Source organism: Mirounga leonina, unplaced genomic scaffold (assembly GCF_011800145.1).
Source record: "Mirounga leonina isolate KUSES-001 unplaced genomic scaffold, KU_Mleo_1.0 Mir_154, whole genome shotgun sequence".
In the NCBI taxonomy this organism is placed as follows: domain Eukaryota; kingdom Metazoa; phylum Chordata; class Mammalia; order Carnivora; family Phocidae; genus Mirounga; species Mirounga leonina.
The window spans coordinates 13,685,156-13,708,117 of NW_023270389.1; positions in this window are offsets into that span (position 1 = coordinate 13,685,156).

The following is a 22,962-nucleotide window of genomic DNA, read 5'->3' on the forward strand; positions in this document are numbered from 1 at the left end:
CGAAAGGGAAAAGGAAGTTCTGAAGTGTTAGGTACTTGATGGAGGTGTTGCAGCGACAAATACCAGAGCTGGACTTCAAACCCCCTGGGCCAACTGGCTCCAGGGCGGGGCCTCCTCCCACCACACCACCCCCTCCAGTCAGCTCTGCCCCAGCCGGGAAGGTGAGCACTGAGCAACCCAAATTTTTCACCACTCCAAGCATGTCCACAAATGGGAGTGAGAGAGCTGATTTGGGGGTTACAAATAGATTTTAGCAGGTAGGCGAATTCACAGATAAAGAATCCGTGAATAATGAAGATGGACTGTACTTGGGAAGCTTCTGGAAACCAACTCAGTCAAAAGATGCTATAAAATAGTTTTGACTCAGCGCCTTATCTTGAAGAAGGCATCTACATAGGGGCAAAGTGTGAAAAAATAGATACCAATCCCATTCTTGTCCATCTACTTTGCCTCATGGGATTCCACATACTTTGCATTAAAAAACATTTTCTAAATAATGAAAACTGTGGTTCACTCTACTGCATACAATGGAGGATTTAATATAAATATGTTCAAGCACTGTATATCTAACAGGCGTCTGGTCCAACGTGTCAAAGTTCACATAGTTGAAGGGTAAAGACACTCAGAGTGTCGCCCACGACCTGCCCCTGTAGTCACGGTCTCCTGTTTAAAGGAACTGCTCCAGCTGTCAGACGTTACCCTCCTGGCTTTCTGAGCCAGGATGCCCCAGGTCTTTTCTTTTTCCTACAGCAGACCTACATCTATTAGTGGTGGAGTGACTGGGGATGACTCGAATGCACAGAAGCTGACTGATGGAGCATGGTGCATTCCTTAATTAAGCAGAAGCTACTAATAAAAATGAACTTACCGGATGATTTGTGGGGTCCTGGCCATACAACCATATGTGCCTCACAGCAGTAGGGAACAGGAGTGGCCCCCAGCTAGTACCAGCTTAGAATGGAGATCCTATTTTGCTGTAAAAGGGGGGAAATCTTTGTGGTCCCTTCCGGCTTTGCAGAACGAAAACAGAGAGGACCTGGCATAACAAGTTGCTGGTATTATTTATTAGCCTCTGGCTTAGGGGCTCTGGTATTTGCGCCTTACTTCTGCTCGTCCCCTCCAGGAAGCCAGGACTGGCTGAAGGAGTTCTGCTTAGTTTCCCCGAGTGGGGCCACACGGAGGGAGTGAGAGGGGCAGGGACAGTGAGGGCCTGGGCCACCCGCAAAGGGTGAGCTGGTGAGTATGCACTTACTTTGCTGCCTTTTGAAGAGTTTCAGCTAATGTATTCCATGGAAAGAGCATTCTGTTTGTCCCGAGACAATTATTATTCCAGAGAAACTCTACAATGTGGTCAGATTACATTAGCCTTCTCTTCTTCAAGGAGCTCCTCCAAGCTCACTTCCTCTATGACACCATCCTAATTAAGTGCCTGCCCGACACAGACATTTGCTCCTCTGGCTAACACCCTGGCTGACACAAACACGCAGTGCTGCTGTCTGGTGGGCTGCCCTCCATTCCTAGCTGTTCTTACTTTCTCTGTTGTCCTATTTGTGGACCAGAGAAGCTCAGCGCCATTCGGGAATCAGTCATCTCCACAGGAAGGTCTTAGACGGTAGGCTCTGGGCATCCATATTGTCAGGCCGACCTTCCCTGACCCCCTACGTCCCCATTCCAGCCCTTCCCCTTTACCTCTTACTATTGAGCAGCTCTCACCCACTGTACATTTTACTTCTTCTTTATGGTCTCTCTCCCACTAAAATGTAAGCTCTGTGACATCAGGAATTTGGGTTTACTTTCATCCGTACTATACCCCCAGCTTGTAGAACAGTGCCCGGCATAGTAGACAATAAATACCTCTTGAATGTAATTTAAAAAATGTCCTAGAGTAATTTTTCGAAGGCAGAGGATACGTCTATTTAGTTTCACACTATACAAGTTCTTGCCATGAATGGTCCTTTAGCAAATGTCTCCAGTGATAAACATGAGGATCTGACTGTCATTTGTGGTGGCTGCCAAATATTTAGAGCAATAGACCTGCTGGTACTGCTCATGTCAGAAAGAACAGACTTTTCTGGTTTGTTTTTTCCTATCCAGATCCTTTCTTCACAGTGAGATCTTCTGCAAAGTCTTCTACTGACTCTCGGATTAAAAGGTACATGGAAATCAAAGCCCATCAATTTTTTATTCCAACCTTAAAATCAGGCTACCATCTGGCTGCTCAGAGCTCAAAACAGTTGGTGTCTGGAAGAAGGCATGAACCCCCACTTCATGTTAACATTGTTTGGAATAAAACTCCATTACTCCCTTCCTTCCTTCCCTCCCCCCCTCCCTCCTCCCTCTTCTTTCTCTCAGTCCCTTTCCCTTCTTTCTTTTTTTTCTGTATGTTGGTGGCTAAGGAACAATACATATTCATACATGCTGATGAGGTGGTAGATCTGATCTGACATGGCCTCTAAAGAGCAGGCCATTTTCTTTACAAAGGTCACATTCCTTTTAGTGCACCTATAGTGAACTTTCAGATATTTCTGACTTTTGTTGGACTACATTTTTATTATTAAATTTCTTTTGCAAAGGGATCATAACAACACATGTTTCTTTAGTGTTTATTACAAAAAGGGCACTGTGTTAGGGGCCAGAAAAAGAGTCACATATGATCTTACCCTCTTGACCAAACATCAAGTATTGAATTTTATTTGAGGCCCAACAAGTATTAAAGAGGGAGACTCAAATAACACTAGTAAAATACTTAGCTTTGAGGGGCTTGTAGTCTTGGTAGGAAGCTGAGAGTTGCATTCAGAGCAAGAAAACAAGAGCAATACAAATTGACTGCTGCAGTTGGGAGAGCTACTATTTGAAGTTCAGGATTTGGATGAAGGCAAAGTGCCTACATGCATGACACTGCATGCAGGGCACTTTAGGAGATTTCAAAAAGTATAAAATATGGTCTATGGCATTTACTACCTTATACTCTAAAAAATAAGATGACCTAAATAGTTGAATTATTTTTGCATAATTTACTCTATAATGCAATGGACAGAAGACATGAATAGACATTTTTCCAAAGAAGACACGCAGATGGCCAACAGACACGTAGAAAGATGCTCAACGTCGCTCCTCATCAGGGAAATACAAATGAAAACTACAATGAGATACCACCTCACACCAGTCAGAATGGCTAAAATCAACACAGGAGACAATAGGTGTTGGCGAGGATGCAGAGAAAGGGAACCTTCTTAAATTCTCAAGCTACTTTAAATCCATTGTCTCACACTTAACTTGAATTTCTTAAAAGAAGATAGAGAAGAAAGAAAAGGGAAAATGATGAGTAGTACTTCTAGACATGGAAGGTTAGTGTATTTAGATTAAATGAGGTAATGAGGCCATATAAAGAGAACCATGGAGAAAAGATACCGGGACCAAAGTGTTAAGACAAAGTTTTTTTTAGCTGTGCACGTACTCCTAGTTATCCAGGCCGACTCATGCTCTAGTTTTATAGGTAGTGTTCACTGCTTTTCATTTTAAACACCACTTTTTCTTTTTTTCTTCTTCTTCATTATTGAAATGTAATTGGCATACGGTATTATATTAGTTTCAGGTGTACAGCATAGTGATTTGACATTTGTATACATTACAAACTGATCAGCCCAATAAGTCCGGTTCCTATCTGTCATCGTACAAAGTTAATACAATATTATTGATGGCATTCTCCATGCTCTACATTACATCCCCATGCTTTACTTATAACTTGAAGTTTGTACCTCTTGATCCCCTTTGCCCATTTGGCCCACTGCTCCTCTCTACCCCCCAAACCCCTTTGTTCTGACAACCACCACTTTGTTCTCTCTGGATCTATGAGTCTGGGTTTTATTTTGTTTTGTTCACGTGTTTGCTTTGTTTTTTGGATTCTAAGTGAAAGGATACAGCATTTGTCTTTCTGTCTGACTTGATACATTAGTATAATACCCTAAAGACCATCCATATTGGTGCAAATAGCAAGATTTTATTCTTTTTTATGGCTGAACAGTATATAAACTGCAATGAACATGGGGGTGCACACATCTTTTCAAATTAGTGTTTTCGTTGTCTTTAGATACCCAGAAGTAGAACTGCAGATAGTTCTATTTTTAATTTAATACAAACTCCATATAATTTTCCACAGTGGTTTCACCAATTTATATTTGTACCAATAGTGTATAAGTGTTTCCTTTTCTCCACATCCTCACCAATACCTGTTATTTCTAGTAGTTTTAATAGCCATTTTGACAGGTGCAAGGTGATATTTCATCGTGGTTTTGACATGCATTTCCCTGATGATTAATGATGTCAAGTATCTTTCCATGTGTCTTTGGAAAAATATCTATAAACATTCTCTCCCTGTTTTTTATTCAGATTATTTTGTTTTGGGTTTATTTTGTTTTGTTTTTGGTTATTGAGTTGTCTGAGTTCTTTATATATTTTGGACATTACCCCTTATCGGATACATGATTTGCCAATATATTATCCCATTCAGGAGGCCGTCTTATCATTTTGTTGACAGTTTTCTTTACTGTGCAGAAGCTTTGGTTTGAGGTCGTCCCATTTACCTATTTTTGCTTGTGTTGCCCCTGGAGTCAAATGTGTTGCCCTTTGGAGTCAAATCCAAAAAGCATTGCCTAAGACTGATGTCAAGGAGTTACTGCCTATGTTTTCTTCTAGGAATTTTATGGTTTCAGGTCTTACATTCAAGTCTTTAATCCATTTTGAATTAATTTTTGTATATGGTATAAGATAGTGCTCCAGTTTCATCCCAGTTTTCTTAACACCATTTATTGAAGAGACTGTCCTTTCTCCATTGTATATTCTTGCCGACTTTGTCATAAATTATTTGAATATATATGCATGGGTTCATTTCTGGGCTCTCTATTCTGTTCCACTGATATATATGTCTGTTTTTTTGCCCATACCAAACTGTTTTAATTACTATAGCTTTGTAGTTCAGTTTGAAATCGGATCATGATACCTCTGGTTTTGTTCTTCTCAAGATTGCTTAGGCTATTTGGGGTTTTTGTAGTTCCATAGAAATTTTAGAATTGTTTGTTCTAGTTCTGTGAAAAATGCCATTAGGGAATGCACTAAAACTGTAAACTGATTGGGGAGTATAACCATTTTAACAATATTAATTCTTCCAATCCAGGAGCACCAGATATCTTTCTATTTATTTGTGTCTTTTTCAATTTCTTTCAGCAGTGTTTGATAGTTTTCAATATACAGGTCTTTCACCTCCTTGGTTAAATTTATTTCAAGGTATTTTATTCTTTTTGATGCAATTGTAAATGGTCTTTTTTTCTTGAATTCTCTTTCTGATAGTTTGTTATTAGTGTATAGAAATGCAACATGTTTTTTCATTATTTATTTTGTATCCTGCAACTTTACTGAATTCACTTATTAGCTCTAACAGTTTTCTGGTTTATGGTTTTCTATATATAGATCAAGTCATCTGCAAATAGTGACAGTTTTACTTCTTCCTTCCTAATTTGGATACCTCTTATTTTTTTGTCCTTGTCTAACTTCTATGACTAGGACTTCCAATACGATGTTGAATAAAAATGGTGAGAGTGGGCATCCTTTTCTTGTTCCTAATCTTAGAAGAAAAGTTTTCAGCTTTTCACCATTGAGCATGATATATTATACACGGCCTCTATTATGCTGAGGTATGTTCCCTCACTACCTACTTTGTTGGGAGTTTTTTCTTTTTTTTAATCATAAATGGCTGTTACATCTTGTCAATTGCTTTTACTGCATTTATTCAGATGATCATGATTTTTAACTTTCATTTTGTTAATATGGCATATCATATTGATTAATTTGCAGATGGTGAACCATCCTTGCATCCCAGGAATAAATCCTACTTGATCATGGTATGTGATCCTTTTAATGTATTGTTGAATTTGGTTTGCTAATATTTTGTGGAGGATTTTTGAATCTATGTTTATCAGGGATATTGGCCTGTAATTTTCTCCTCCCTCCCTCCCCCCCCTCCCTCCCTCCCTCCCTCCCTTCCTTCCTTCCTTCCTTCCTTCCTCCCTCCCTCCCTCCCTCCCTCCCTCCCTCTCTCCCTCCCTCCCTTCCTTCCCTCCCTCCCTTTTCTCCCTTCTTCTTCTCTCCTTCCCTCTTCCTCTTCTCCCCACTCCCATCTTTGTGTCTTTGTGTGTGTGTGTGTGTGTGTGTGTGTAACCTTTGTCTGGTTTTAATATCAGAGCAATCCAGGGTAATCCTGGTCTTGTAAGATAAGTTTGACAGTGTACCCTCCTCTTCAATTTTCTGGAAGAGTTTGAGAAGAACAGGTATTAAATTTTTTAATGTTTGGTAGAATTCACCAGTGGAGCCATCTGGTTCTGGATTTTTGTTTGTTAGGAGATTTTTGATTACTGATTCAATCTCCTTACTAGTCATCCTTCTACTCCCATTTTTGTTTATCTTTTCAAAGAAGTAGCTCTTAGTTTCAACCCTCTTTCTTATTTTCAACTGATTGCATTGTTAATTTCTGAAAGGCAGGGACCATAATAGACTAGCCTATTTCTAGTATGATGAATAAGTATGACTCTTCTCACAATTGGGGACCTTCTCTTAAACACAAAGTTGATATTAAAATATGTCACTGGAATATGAAAATAGGGAACTTTTAGGGGTGAAACAGGTTCTAATCTTCAGCAGAAACTGGAAAAGTGGGGCCCTGGCCACTGCAGAGGCCCAGGGTAAGTCTATTTCTGCAGAGACCAATTGAGCTCTGATTCTAGGAACTCTCCAAGTGTCCCTCTGTTCTTGATGTTGTTTCTCAAGTATACTTGCCATCTATTCATCTGCATGGCAGGGAGATTTCTCAGTATAGGTTAGGAAATTGACTTTTTGCAACAATTCTATCATGTCTGAGTCTGGGCAACATTAGTTCTCTTTTCCAAGGCTAATTAACCCCCTGAATAAGCAAAGCACTGAGAGTCCCACCTTCCTAGAAGGCAAGTCAGGGTGCATGGTGAAAAGATCATGGTCCTTGGAGTTCAGACAAACCTAGATTTAAGGACTGGTTCCACCACTAGTTAGGTATGGCATCTTGAACAAATTGTTTACTTTTATCTGCAAAAATGATTATTATGAAAATTGAAAGGAAAAAGGTACAAAAAGCATACACCTAAAAGCCTATGTTATTGCAAATAATAAAGGGCAGTTTCCTTATCTCAACAAATATAGGAAACAAGTCTTTTCTGTAAAGGGCTGGATAGTAAATATTTTAGGCTTTGTGGAAGATACAGTCTCTGTCATAAGTACTCATCTCTGCCATTGTCCTGCAAAAGCAGACAATATGTAACTGAAAAAGCTTGACTCATAAAATTCAATTTACAGAAACAGGCAGCTGGCCAGATTGGCAAGTAGCACATCTCAAACGAATGGGTACGAGTCACCCAGGGATCCTGTGAAAACGCAGACTCTGTCCTGTAGGTGTACACCTGGGCCTGATTTTGCATCTCTAACAGGCTTCTGGGTGCACTACGGATACACATAGGTAAGGGTAACCCGGGAAACCTTTCTGAATGTCAGACCACTATATTTATTTCATTTGACTACTTAGGTAGAGTGCTAAGTCCTTTTGGACTGCTATAACAAAAATACCATATACTGGGTGGTTTAAGCAACAAACATTTCTTTCTCATGGTTCTGGAGTCTGGGAAGTCGATGAACAACGCACTGGCAAATTCAGTGTCTGATGAAGGCCCTCATCCTGGTTCATAGACAGCTTGTCTTCTTGTTGTGTCCTCACATGGCTGAAAGAATGAAGGAGCTCGGGCGTCTGGGTGGCTCAGTCGTTAAGCGTCTGCCTTCGGCTCAGGTCATGATCCCAGGGTCCTGGGATCGAGTCCCACATTGGGCTCCCTGCTCAATGGGGAGCCTGCTTCTCCCTCTCCCACTCCCCCTGCTTGTGTTACCTCCATCGCTGTGTCTCTCTCTGTCAAATAAATAAATAAAATCTTAAAAAAAAAAAAAAAAAAGAATGAAGGAGCTCTCTGGGATCCCTTTTATCGGGGTATTAATCCCCCAAAGGCCCCACCTCCAAATACCATCACATTGGGGATTAAGTTTCAACGTATGGATTTTGGGGGGAACACAGACATTCAATCGGTAGCAGTGGTCAACTCCTCACAATCTTTCAACTAGCTCATATTAAGATACACGTACCATTTCTTACTCTATATATCTTTGATGATCCGTACTGATTTGAGTCCTGAACTTTAGTTTTAGTGAGTTTTAATGCTAATTTTACTTAGACTAAGAGCAATTCTTCCCTGGTTAGATTCTGTGTCATTCTCTCTCTCTCATTTTCGTAATAAATGAGCTCTTAACTTAATGGGATTGTTCTAGAATTACACAAACTGGCCATCACATCTCACTTTCCATGGTGATGTTTAATGATACACTCTCCCAGTCTACTCCAGGAGTAACGACTTCCTCTCATGGCCTCCTACACATGCCATTCTATAAAACCAATGAAGGAAGTACCAATTGGCTGGAACCAGATGGCAGGTAGTAGATGCTAATTGGCCTTGCCCAATGCTGAGTCAAATTTAGCTGCTCAACTAGGTACTGAATGCCTTGCTCTTTGAGTAGAAAATCTTTCTCTAAGGCCATGGCAGTGATGGCTTTCAAATTCATTTTGGCTTCCTGTGAGCAGAAGCCTACTTCTGCAGAGAGCCAAAATACCAGCTCAAAACATAATTATGCCCTAGCATTTTTCATCCCAAATAACCTCAGTACAATATTCTAAAATTAACCCACCTTCAACTTGAAACTTAACTGAGATGTGACATAAAAATGTTCTGTCTACTAGTAAACATCCTAGTCCTCTTTCACAGCCTAATCTGCTGAGTTTATTTTGGTGGTGGCTTATCTTCTGAGTTTAGGAGTATTACGACAACAACAACAAAAAACATCTTAGTGAGTTCAGATCTAAACTCAAATTTTCCAGAAAAATAAAGGAATACACTTTCTGTTTCTTTTCTAGGCAAGGAGACTCCGTAAAACTTGATAACATTTTAGTTCTTCGTGTTCTCAGTTAGCAAATTGTCCTTAAATTTAACCTAAATTCTTCTTGCTGCAAAATAAACCCATCTCCCTTAAAAAAATTTTTTTAAACAGCTGCTAAACACTACTTATCCAACAGCAATTAGCCTGAACTAATCTTCAAAGTCTCTTGAGAGGAACTCGTTTTCCAGAGATTTGGGTGGGGATTCTAGGCAAGGTGGAAAGGCCAGAAGGAAGAGTGGCTTGAAGAACATTGTGTTTACCAGCTGAATGCAAAGATAAAGATAACTATTGCCTAACTGTAAGAAATATACAAAAATTGTCCTTGCTTTGTAGGCTGGTGCTTTTTAAACTGTTCGTTGAATTAGAATGGTCTTTAAAGCTTACTTACTTCTGTGCTGCTTAACTAGAAATTTAAATCAGTGTAGTATTTTAGAGCTAGGAATTATCTTTGTTCATCTTGCCTTTACCTTATTTATAGGTGAAGATAACTAGGCACAGACAGAGGTCAAATGATGGACAATGAAGGATTAACTAAGGATTGTCTATATTCAGCACATCTCAAATAAATTTTGGGGCCTTGCCAGACTCCTGAGAGGTAACCTATAAGTCCTTGGAATATCTTTCCCGATAAGCCTGTCTTTGTGTATCTGGGGGCTTTGAGCCATGGCAGAATCCATGCTAACAATGTGGTTTATGGTGGAGCATTTGGCCCATGTACTACCAGGTTACCTCTGAAGGGATGGAACACTAACTTCAGCCACATAGGGGGTCAGCCGTGTTTGTGAGATTGACCCCCCAGGAAAGACCTTGGACTCCAAGACTCAGGTGAGCTTCTTGGTTGGTAATACTCCGTAAGTACCGTCACACATTGTTCCTGGGAAAAAGAAGTGCTGATTACACTAGGAGAGGACATCGAGAAGCTTACACCTGCTGTCTCTTGGACCCTGACCTATGTTCCTTTTCTGTGGCTAACTTTAATCTGCATCCTTTTGCTGTAATAATGGTAATCATGGAGTATAACAGCTTTGCTGAGTTCTGTGAGTCCTTCTAGCAAATCACTGAGCCCAAGGGTGGTTTTGGGCATCCCTGAATACAAGAGAATTTTCTAAGTTCATAGTTATCTGTGGCAGAATTCGAACAAACCAACTCTTCTCATTTTTACAACTCCGCAAGGTTAATTAGTTACTCATTAATGCATTAGTCCCTGTAGGCAACCAAGAAATACATAAAGGGAGTCTATCATGACCAGGAGCTAGAAAAGCAAAGTAACCATGATGAGCTTTCTTCCATACAGAGTTACCAAGTCTACTGTGATCTTCATATTCTCAATGATTTTGATCCTAAAACACCAGTTTTAGTTAGTTGGTTCTTATAGAATTTGTATGTCTCTTCTTTGGTTTGCCATTGTAAATCTCTTAAAAAATCTATCATAGTCTCCTCTGTATTATAACAATTGTACTGGCTGATTTTAAGTGCTGTATATATGGGAAAATCTGCCATGCTTGTTTCGCCCTACAACCACTCACGGAAAACTTATACGCTCAATATACATTTATATGATAAATTAATCAATGTATGAATGAGTAACTGATGAATGGATGAATGTTTGTTAGCACAGAAAAGTGCGATCAAGTTCAAGTTATAATCAAATGGTATCCAAAGTCTCTGTGGACGAAACACAGGGGATAAACTCTCCAATGAATAAAATAAAGGTCTCCAAGGATTTAACAATGAAGATAGCAAAGACCTATCCATGCAAAACATTTTCATTAATGAAATATATTTTCGCATATTGTATTTCCCAAAATACAATAAATGTGACAGTTTTTTAAAACTATGCTCTGTATCTTCCAAAGTGAACGTATCTGAAGTCCTCAGCTCCACTGAAGCTCTGTGTAAAACTATCTCAATCCATCGCCACCTTTGTAGGCAAAGAAAATTGAAGAGAGCAGAGTCTCATTTCTGAGACTCACGATCACTCCAGCAAATCAGTCAGGACAAGAACAATATCATACTGTCTGCCCTACTTTGTCTAGCACCAGAAGGGTTGGTTATATTTAGCCAGGAGAAGAAAGCTCAGAATGGTAAAGACACAGACTCACTCAGGGACAATTTCAACAAGGAGATGGGGGAGAAGTATTTCTGTGTAAAGAGACAGGAATGTGAAGAGCTGGGTAGATTTGCCAACATGTTATAAATACAAAAGTTTTATCTATGGACCATAAAAATGTAAACATTCTCAAATGATTGGAGCTGATGATAGAGACAGAAATTCCCAAGCAGTCAGTCTAGTACAAGTATCAGGGAGAATTCCTTTACAGATAAAAGACACTAGGCCAAGTATAGGGGTTGCATTCAAGGATGATATCAATTCATTGCTTCTCAGCTCTGTGAATATGAATCTGGGTCCTTCAAATATTTTCCCTTTGTCAACTGGCATGATGTTGGGAGCTGTCAGCAGAGGGCACTAGAGAGACATCAGGATGAAGGGCCTTCCCTCTTGGTTCTAGAGTGTTCAACGGGGCAGGCTGCAGCCTGCTGTGCTGCTTCTCCAGCGTGGCTTTGCTTCTCCAGCACCAGGCTCCTGTGACCCAGCTCCAGCAATGTAGCTTCTCCGGTGCATGACTTGCATTACACGCAGCCAGGCGTAGCCCCCTCAGCTGGCCGCTTCCCCCAGGAGAACCCCCCTGAGCAGCTGTGTAGCCGAGTGTCTCCAGAGAGACATGTCCTGTGAAGAGCTTTTCCCAGCACCAGACAGGGTCGATTTCTAGCAAGCTCTGCGGGCGCAGCACCAGAGCGCTCTCTCTCCCACTCAGCGAGCCAGAGTCATGCCCTCCACCAGTCCTAGCACACCGGATGCTCTATATCAGCACCAGGGCTGGTGACTGCTCCTTCTTTCGCTACGCCTATTTTTTTTTTTTTGTTTTGTTTTGTTTTTAAGATTTTATTTATTTATTTGAGGGAGAGAGGAGGAGCTGAGGGAGAGGGACAAGCAGGGCTCGATCCCACAACCCAGAGATCATGACCTGAGCTAAAATCAAGAGTCAGATGGACACTCAACCGAACCACCCAGGCACCCCGCTACTCCTGTATTCTTTCTGGTTCTCTATATTTCTTATTAGCCAATCCCTTGGCACTGCAACCTTATGTTAGAATTACTAGTTCTTTATATTAAACTTATCTTGTTCGAATTACTGTGCGGTTTTGTATCTTGATTGGGCCCTGGCTGGTAGAGTCTGGTTTCTGTGAGTCATTACAAAGTAATTTATATCAGTGGGATTAGGGCTTGCATAATTGCTTTTTTCCCCCCTATAAAACAAAGCAGCCATGTAATCTGAAATTTATTTTCCCTTTCCAAACCTACTATTAAAAATGCTGTTCTCAATTATAGGTCCGATTTATTGACATATTACTACAGAGCTCAATCCCAAAAACTCCTTCAGATCCATAGCTTTCTCGACACAGAACACCGAAGGCAGAATGACTTCACTGTACAAGCCTCTGCGGAGAGCATTATATCAGAGAGCAGATAGAGCTCTGGGAAAGTGATCTCATTTCCTCCTCCCTTCTTCTTTTAATCACTCTTATGTCACTAGACAAAGTCTAAAAGAACTTTCCATTGTCCTTTTCCATCTTCTGGCTCTGTGGGGATGCTGGGGCTTTTCTCAGCAAATATAGAGCAAAATAAAGGTGTCTAAATTCAACCTCTCCAAGGCTAAACATGACAGAGAGATTAAGCCATTTGGAAAATCTTCAAATTTCCTTGATGTCAGTAATTAAGATATGAAGAAGCAGGAATGGCAGAAGTAATACGGTCACATCCCCAAATGCTTCCTATTCGTGGGTTTACAAGACCTCCAACCTTAGAGACTTATACAACAGGCTGAAATGTAGTTATAGGCCAAGAAGGGAGAAACAGACCTCTGGTTAATTTGAAATCTTAAATGGGTTTATACACTGTTAATTTACAAACTGCTATGTGAAAAGTTTATCTTGTTCAATCAGATATCCTTTTAACTATCTAAAGCCCTTCTTAGTGATCTATGAGGAGAAACAATGTCAGCTTTTGGACATATTCCATAATTTACTACTCTAAAGTATTCTTTTCACATGGTTATGTTATAATCATGCTATTTAAGAAACTGTAGAGTATGACATATTTAAATGTTTAAGACCCCAGAAATAGGTTGAAATTTAGGTATATTGCCACGTAAAGGCATGAGAATGAATTTGAAGTCAACTCAGGGAATCACAAAGCTGAAATCAGGTGGCGGCTGGCTTTTTCTTCTGGAGTCTCTGGGGGAAGAACCTACTTCTAAGATCATTCTTATTGGCAGGACTTTGTTCCTTGCCGTTGTGGAACTGGGGCCCTACTTTCCTTGCTGGCTCTAATCTTGGGCCCCTCTCAGTTCCTAGAGGCCACCCATATTCCTCGCCATATGATTCTCACCATTTTCAAACCAGTGATAGTGCATCAAATTCTTCTCATGTTTCAAATCTGATTTAGCTCTTTCTCAGCCAGAGAAAGCTCTGTTTTAAAAGGTTCATGTGATTAGGTCAGGCCAACCAGGAGAATCTCCCTACTGTACCATATAACATTACCAAAACCAGCCCATTCACACTCCTGGGAATTATGCAAGGTGTGGAGACCAGGGCAGCAGTAAAGTTGGGGGGTTATCTTCAAATTATGCCCACCCAACACATCTAAGATGGAAAAGAATTAGACAAAGTTAATGATTTAGAGTTGCCCCTGTATGAACTGAAGTTCAAAAAAATTGGTGGAGAGATGCAATTGAATTAAAAATAAGTAAGGGCCTAGATGTAGTAGATTAGGATTGTTAACAAAATGCTGGAATAATAGAACCAGAGGGCACATCCTGGAACAGAAAAGGAGCAAAGTAAGTATGGAACACATTTATAAAAGGGAAAGAAAAATTGAAAATTCATTAAAGCAAAAGGTAATACTTGGAAACAATAGGCTCAATTAAATAAAATATTTGAGTTCCTACTATATGTCAGAAGTAGAAATCAACAGAAGATAAAGTAACAATAATAGTTAACATGTACTGAGTACTTAATATGTGCTAGAGCTAGAGTAAATCTGAGTGACTTACACATATTTCTTCATTCAATATTCAAAACATACTTACAGATTATTATCATTCTTATTTTGTATTTGTGGAAAGTGAAGTAGAGAGAGATTAACTTGCCCAACATCACCTTATAAGTGGCCGAATCAAGAGTGAACCCAGGAACTTAGTCTCTAGTGCCTAGTATATTATTGTTTCCTGTAAGGAAGGGAATGAGGGAAGCAGGAAGGGAATGAGGGAAGCAGGACGGGAGAATTGCAAGAAGGAAGCTGGAGAAAGAGAGATCTAAGGGCAAAAGCAAAGCCTACCTGTTTCCTATCTTTCACAGCAAGAGTGTTAGTGAGTTGATGACCAAGTGTCCTCTCCTCTTGGTAGTTCTTGGATGGGCACCACAAGCTTTTGCCTCTGTGCCTCCATGTTCTAACTAACCTATTCTATGACTGACTTTCCTTCAGACACATTAGTACCTTAAACCTTATTCATTACAGAGCAGACTTTCTGGACTAGGAATCACCCACGTCCCCTGTATTCATTCACTCATTCATTTATTTATTCAACAAATATTTATCAGTGCCTCTTACATGTCAGATATTGTTAGAGGTGCTGAGATTCAATTAAGTGACAATACAGACAAATCCAAGTTTTTAGAAAACACACATTCTGGTGGTGGTGGTGGGGAATGATGGGGGGAGGGAGATATTCAAGTGAACAAATGCACATCAGGTAGTAACAAGGACTATGAATAAAGCAAGGCTGAAGTAATAGTGATTGGAGGGGTAGAGATGTTAGATTTAGTGGTCAGGGAAGGTCTCTCTGATAAAATAGTATTTAAAGTGTGACTTGAATGACCAAGATGGAGCCAGCCTGTAGCTTTGTATATTTCTGTTCTGCTCTGTGTTGGTTTTACAGTTTTACATATAGGGACAATGTACTGCCTTTCTAATTCTTGTACGGAGCACCTCACAAACTCGTAACACTAAATGAATCATTAATTTTTTTAAATGAATTTGGATGGCAGAATATCAGTAAACTTAAGGGAAGTTAGGAATCTGAGTGGTACCCCAGCATTCTCTGTCCAAATAAAAATTGCTCCTGAGACCTAATATGTTATATATTATTTTTGTTGGATTTATTTGCAGTCAGTTTTAGATGTCTGAGGATAAATGCAAGTCATAGGCAAGCAATGGTTATCTGGCCAGCCACTGTAAAATATATTCTTGGTTCAGTTTTATTATTCAAAGAGTATGGGATATAAATACGTTGCTTATTTTCAGAATGAACTCACTGCTTCAGTTCTTCCACATTGTTGCCTTTAATTAGATTTTCTAATCAATCATCTCTGGGTATTGTTCCATGTCCAGAAGTCCATATTAATAAAACGTCTGCTTACTTATAACAATTTGGTGAAAAGTTTAATTCCAGGATGTTAATCCATCTGGCCTTGCCAACTGCCGAACTACAGAAGGATAAGTTGGTGGTAGAGGGAACACCATCTGTTTCTGAGAATTTAGTTGATCTCTGCATGATGAGCAGGAAGTCAATTGCAAGACTGAAGAGCCAAGATGGAGAAGAGGAAAGTGAAGAGTTTATTGGGCCTTTGTTTCATTCATGAGTACAATTTTCACAAGATGGATCAACATTAAAACCAATGAGCACAAGGTTTACATTATTCAGCTACTCACTTGGCAGAAATCATGTCCACATATTTGTCCTTTGTTCTTTCTCTTTGGTAGCAACCAATTGTTAAAAGGAACTATATTTGTTCTGCCTAAACATGTATTTCTTCAAATGAAGTAACCTGTTTATCTATTAGTGTTGAATCAAGAAGGCAACATATAATGTAACTTGAGTCAAATGTCTAGGCTAATTAGCTCAGTTGACCATGGTATTTTATCGATGATCCTTAAATCCTAAATTCTACTTCTATATAGTCAAGTTAGTATTACACAGGAACATTCCATACCCAGAACTCCATCTTTATTCCTAGCTAAGTAGCTGAAAGATGCCATCAAGAGATACAGATGATGTAATCCATCACATTTATTCAAAAAAAGTCCTAAGTTCATGTCCTAGTGATGGTGATGTGGTTGAATTGTGACCAGGAAGAGCAGCACGTTACAAAAATCAGTGAGAATGGTTTGTTTTTTGGATAAAACTAAGAGCAACTGAAGGAGTCAGTGATAAGGAAAACCAGTTCAACTGAACATTTTCTCTCTAACCCTTTGACATGATCTTCCTAGACAGCATTAGAAGCTCAGGACCACGGCTTCTCTGAACTCTCTTTTCCACAAGCTTCCGTGACAGTTACAAAGATTTCTACTCTTAACCCACTTTTTTTTTTCTTTTCTTTTCATTCTCTTCTCCTATGCTTCTCCTGGCTTTCTGTTCACTTTTAACCACTTTACTGAACTAATCCCCTGTCATTGATTCAGAAATAACTTATATCCTGATTGATGCCTCAATTTATATTTTTGGTTCTGGCTTCTCACCAGAACCACAACCTCACAATTTCATTTTCACTTAAATATCATACAGTCACTTCAAAGTAAATATATCTCAGACTGAATCATCTTCCCTCCTAAACTAGGCCCTCTTCTAAGATTTACATGGTGTCAACATTCTCTAAGTCAACAGGACTCTTCATCAGGGGCCCTTACCCATTTCACCAAGGCCATCTTTTATCCATCCAACCATTCATTTAAGTAATAGCTCTTCCATTCTTTTAAGCAGAGGCATTTGGGCCATCATTCTAAGTAAACAAACTGTTGTTACACTGAATTCCAGCCACAAGCAGAGATATTTGATGTGTATCTAGTCTGTGCCACCGGCTCATACAGGATATACAGGACAAGTGGGGAGGTATTAAGTGTTCTGTTACTGTTTGAAGGCAATTTGTTAAAAAAGTAATCAAACCTAATGAGTATGATTCTTATCTCAGATAGTCACTATATTTGTATGCCCAACTTCTTCACAAAAATTTGCACCTAGAGAAAGAGCCACAAAATTGTATTAATGATTATTCATCCACAAATTTCTATGGTTTCCTGGTGCTGACAGATGGAGAAATATGTACTCTAGGTGGCCTCTCTGAAGTTTGGCAGTAGATATGCATGATCTCATGCAACAAAGATAGAACATTCTCCAGTTCTCTTGGCAGAAGATGATGGGGAGTGTAAAAGGAGATTAAGTTTCTAAGCAATATTTTCTTCTAAAAATCTTCTATAAGTATTTTATAAAGAAGTAGCACTCCTAAATGAAACCTGCCAGGAACTTAAGGTACACATTGCTATCAAAGAAGGATATTCTAGATTCTAGGTGTATGACACAGCTTTGAAATCTATGAACTTGAATAACAATGGATAAAAGCTAATTAATCATTTCTTAAACTAAGCCAAACCAAAGTTCTGACATGTTTACAGATATCACTCAGTCATTCACTTTTACTGTCTTGTTCTTTTAGTAACTTAGCACTGAGAATCTTGCCAAATATGGGTATTTTGACCCCACTGATCTGCTCAGAAACAGTTCTTTTTAATGGAAGCTGCACTATCAAGGGCACAGTTGACATCCTATATAATTCCCTAATTCAATTTGAAGTAGAGGAAGCACTGACATCAACCTTGGACCAGTACCCAAACTACAGCATGTTCAAATTATTAAAGAGCTTTAATCCATTTCCCATTTCCACCTTCACTGAACTTTATCATATGGAAACCAAAATACCAAGGATAGTAAATAGGTTCCAACTTACATTCCAATTCAAATGGAATAGTGGCTTCCTGGAGAGCTATATGAAAAAGGATCTTGTGCTCAGGTCAGTAGAAACGAGGATTGTGATTAGCATTGTCCACCATGGAGAGGTAGTAGTAGAAACAACTAGAGGACAAGGTTCTGGAACTTAAGGGTGTTTAACACAGAGAAAAGAAATCTTAGGTAAGCCATGGTATTTTCCTTAAATGCTTGAAGGACAGCTACATGAAAAACAGAATCAACTTTTTCTAACGTACAAAATTAGTATCAGTAAGTGAAATCACAAACTCCACGTAACAAAGAACTTTTAAATAATTAGAAAAGTCCAAAACGGAACCTATGCTCTTGAGAGGGAGAGTCATACCCAAGATGAGAAGTGCTCAAGCAGAGGTATGGATAGTATGGAGGGGATCCCAGCAAGTGTGGGGAATTAGAATAAATGATTTCTTAGGGGTCTTACCATATGCCATCAAGCCTCAAATAATGAAAAACATTATCTTTCCGAGGAGGGCTACTTGTATTGAGATAAAAACAAACAAAGGAAAACGTCCAACTATTTCAGACCCAATATTTAGTACTTCCACTGAATTTCATCCCAATATGAAGCAGTGTCTATGCCTTGCAGTGCTTTAAAAGTTATTTTGTATTTGACATTAAAAAAATGCACTTGAAATTGGACATCATCTTTTAAAACCTCAGCATTCAGGATTCTAATGTGTGAGTGTGGATATACCTGAACTCACAGTCCTTGCCAGAGTGCAACTTATCAAAGGCATTTGTGCCATATATTGGAAACCAACTGGTTGCCCGGGAAGGTTAGGTATAGGATTCGTTATTGTCCCGTCAGCAATCAGCATCTTTGTCACAGAGCGAAGGAGATGGCATGAAAATCACACAAGACAGAGATGAAAGCTGTGTAGTCAGAAGAAAAAAGCCTTCTTGATTATGCTGTGGACTTTCTGAAGTCTTTAATTCTCCCTCTAGCCCATCTTCAAACTGGCATGTGGGACGTACGGTAGATGGATGGTGATGCTCATCAGGAGAAGCACACACATATATCTTGTGGGTTGATTTTTTTATTTGCCAGCTCAAGAGGAACAGGGAGATTTATTTGGAAGGATGGTAATGAAGGTGGGGAGGCACTAGTTAGACTGCAGTTTCTGTTCCCAATATGTTATTCTCACTTTTTTTCTCTTCTTGATGCTGGGTTGCTCTCTTTATTTCCACTATTTTTCTTTAAAGGGGGGATATTTTGGTATAATAAGCCAGTGGCATGAGAGAGGAGGGTGGTAAAGATGTGGGAATACAGAATCTTTGTGTTGTCATTTTTGCTGAGATATTTCAAATGTTTTAATTACATTCTACATCTTTATTCCACATACATTTACTTATACACAATTACATACTATTTGAAATAATTGTTTTCTTTATCCCCAAATGAGATTTCATGTTCCCTTTCTTGCTATCTTTCTTTTGCTCTGCTTTACAAGAATGAAATAATTCACTATAATAAAAAAAAATCACTTTCTTCCTCCATAACAATAGCACAAGGAAATGGGCTGACTTTGCTGGACCTCATACAGGGGAAGAAATCACCATCACCACCCTGATCTGAGCCAAAGAATGGAAACATTCACTAAAAGCAGGGAGTAAATTGATATACTCTTGATTTCCAGAACGCTGTTTCCTGCCAAGCAGTAAAGACATGGCCTTTGGAGGCCTGTTAACAACTCTCACTGGCACATCATTCTAATGCAACAACAAATCACCTGAGTTGAAGAGTCATACTAGACCTGAGTCCAGTCCCAATTTTGCTCTTTACAGGACCAGTTTAGTTACTTATCCTGTCTTAGTTTTTTCATCTGAATATGGGTTATGATAAATCCTAACTTCACATGGCTTTGGAAATATTAATCAGAATAATTACGAACCACACCATGCAAACAGTGTTTAATTATTGAATTTACTGATTTTCAAAGTAAATATTGGGTACAAGTCCAGATGGATAAGTACATCCAAATGCTTTCTAAATCCCTAAAATCATTTGTAGATGGTCAAAATTTAGTAGAGCAAATTCTTGATTATATAGGTGGTTGTTATTCACTTTCTGATTTACCCTTAAGGTTTATATCTGTCTGCCAAGGTTTGTCTTTTATTTTCCCTATTTCTGCAATAGAATATTATAATAAAAAATATAGGATCAGGGATTTTGGAATATAAAATGTTCTTATTTGTTACTCATGTTTGTAAAATTCGACTTATAAAAGCTAAAATAAAAATGTAATTGTCTATGGGTTTTTCCATTATGAAATTACCCTTACCATTTTGTGTATGTATGAAATCTAAGAGTCTTAATATTGTGGTACAAGAAGTTTCATGTCAAGAAACAGGTATGTACCAGGGGCGCCTGGGTGGATCAGTGAGCATCTGCCTTTGGCTCAGGTCATGATCCCAGGATCCTGGGATGGAGCCCTGCACTGGGCTGCTTCTCCCTCTCCCTCTCCCGTCGCTCCCCCTGCTTGTACCCACTCTCTCTCTCTGTCAAATAAATAAATAAATAAATAAATAAATAAATAAATAAATAAATAAATAAATAAAATCTTAAAAATAAAAAAAAAAGAAATAAGTATGTACCAAATTTTCTTTTTTGGGCAGATTGAAATTGTGAATGCATGTATCTCTGAAAAATAATGTTATATTATTTATCATGGTTAAGTGTCCAGGGCAATCCAGAAAAACCTATCCAAATCATATCCTACTTTTTCTAGAAGAGGCATAAAATTTTAGAAATAAATTACCACATATCATAGTATTTCTATGGGAAAACATGAGTTTGGAGACTCAGTGTGGGGAAACAAAAATTGATCATCCAGCTGCCTCACTCCCATTTTCATTCTAAACAGGGGGCGGTGGCTACGATGGCCTTTAGTGGGGCTATAGCAAGAGGAGATTTAAGATAGGAAGGCAGTTAGTGAGAGAGGAGGAAGACAGGGATGACAAGAAAATATAGGTGTGGAAGGCTGGGGCTGTATGTCTTTGTTTCAAGCTGTCACCCCTTTTTCTTTTCAGGTATCCCGAAGGTACTCTGGCAATAAAAATAACAATGATCATTTGTTGAGAGCCTGCTGAATTAGAGGCACAGTCTTCAGTGTTGTTAACATGCAGTCAATCCTCTTAATAACCCTGAGAGGAAAGTATTATTATTCTAGTTCTTATAGATGAGAAAATTGAGGCTTAGGGAGGTTAAGAACCCTTGCCAGGACCATGCACATAGTAAGTGACAGAACCACCTGAATTAGCCACTTCAGTTGCCAAAACTACTAACCAAGGGCAAAGTCCAGCCCCGGTTGTGCTTTGCATGGTTTTCACAACATTTTTGTAATTGCCTTCTCTTAAGTAAAACCAGCTGGACTTGAGGAGTGGCTGTCATCCTCAGAGAGAATGGGTACCCTCCAGGGTTTTGGTTTTTGTTTGCCCTACATCCCCTTATGCCCTTACAGAACTATAAATGAAGTCAAACATACATACAGGAAGGTGCACAACCCATAAAAAATACAGCCTTTTGAATGCTCACAAATAAAACAAGTGTATCTATAACCTAAAACAAGAAGTAGAACATTCCCAGCACCTACACTCACAAAAGGCCCCTTGAGTTCCCTTCCGTCACTATGGCCTCATCCCCACCAGAGATTATATCTATTTTTTCCACTTTAAATGAATGCATTAATATATCTGAATGTCTGTTGTGCGTCTGATGGCTTTTACTCAACATTAATATTTATGAGGCTCTTCTATGTTATTGAGAGGAGGAGAAGGAGTTAATTTTCGTTGTTGTATTCTATATAACACAAATTGATTATACCACAATTTATTATCATTTCTACTATTGGTGGCAATTTGGGTTGTTGCCAATTTTTGGTGGCGTTATAGATGGTGCTTCCATTAACATTCTTGTATCTTTCTTTTAATGAGCATATACACACATCTCTTAGACATATACACAGGAGAGGAATAACTGGGTCACAGGATATATACATGTTAAGTTTTTGTGTCTATAGCCAAAAAGTTTTTCCAACATATTGTAACAATTTATATTTCTACCAACTTACTGGATGTGAGTTACAGGAGTACCATATCTTGTTGCCATTCTTTTAAAATTTTACTTATTATAATGAGTATGTACAAGTATCTCAATGTATTTTTTAAAACAGTTTCATTGGGCTATAATTAACATATCATAAAATTCAACCATTTAAAATGTACAATTTGATGGTTTAGGTATATTTACAGAGCTGTTCGACCATTACCATAGTCTAACTTTAGAACATTCCATCACTCCAAAAAGAAACTCACAAACATTAGCAGTTGCTCTCTATCCCCACAAGACAACCACTAATCTACTTTCTGTCTCTATATGTTTGCCCATTCTGGACCTTTCATATAACTAGAACCACACAATATGTGGGCTTTTGTGACTGGCTTATTTCACCTAAGCATAATGTTTCTGAGGTTTATCCATGTTGTGGTATATATCAGTACATTATTCCATTTCATTGCCAATAATATTCCATTGTATGGATGTACCACATTTTGTTTATCCACTCATCAGCAGATGGGAATTTGGGTTGTTTCTGCTTTAGGGCTATGAAAAAGAGGGCTATGAATATTTTGTACATTTTTGTTGGTGAACATATGTACACATTTCTTTTAGATATATATCTGGGAGAGGAAGGGCTAGGTCACAGAATATGCACATGTAAGATTCTAATGGCTATATACAAACAGTTTAATAAAGATATCCTATAAACTTATATTCCTACCAATTTACTGGATGAGAGTTACAGTTACTTGACATTTTGGTATTGCCATTTTTTAAAAGATAAAAGCCCTTGTTTTAAAGAGTAGTTTTGGGTTCATAGCAAAATTGAGAGGAAGGTACATAAATTTCCCCTACATCCCTTGCCATTACACAGGCACCCCCTCCCCCATTACCAGCATCCCCTACGAGTGTGGCACATTTGTTATAATTGATGAACCTACATTGACACATCATAATCACCCAAAGTCC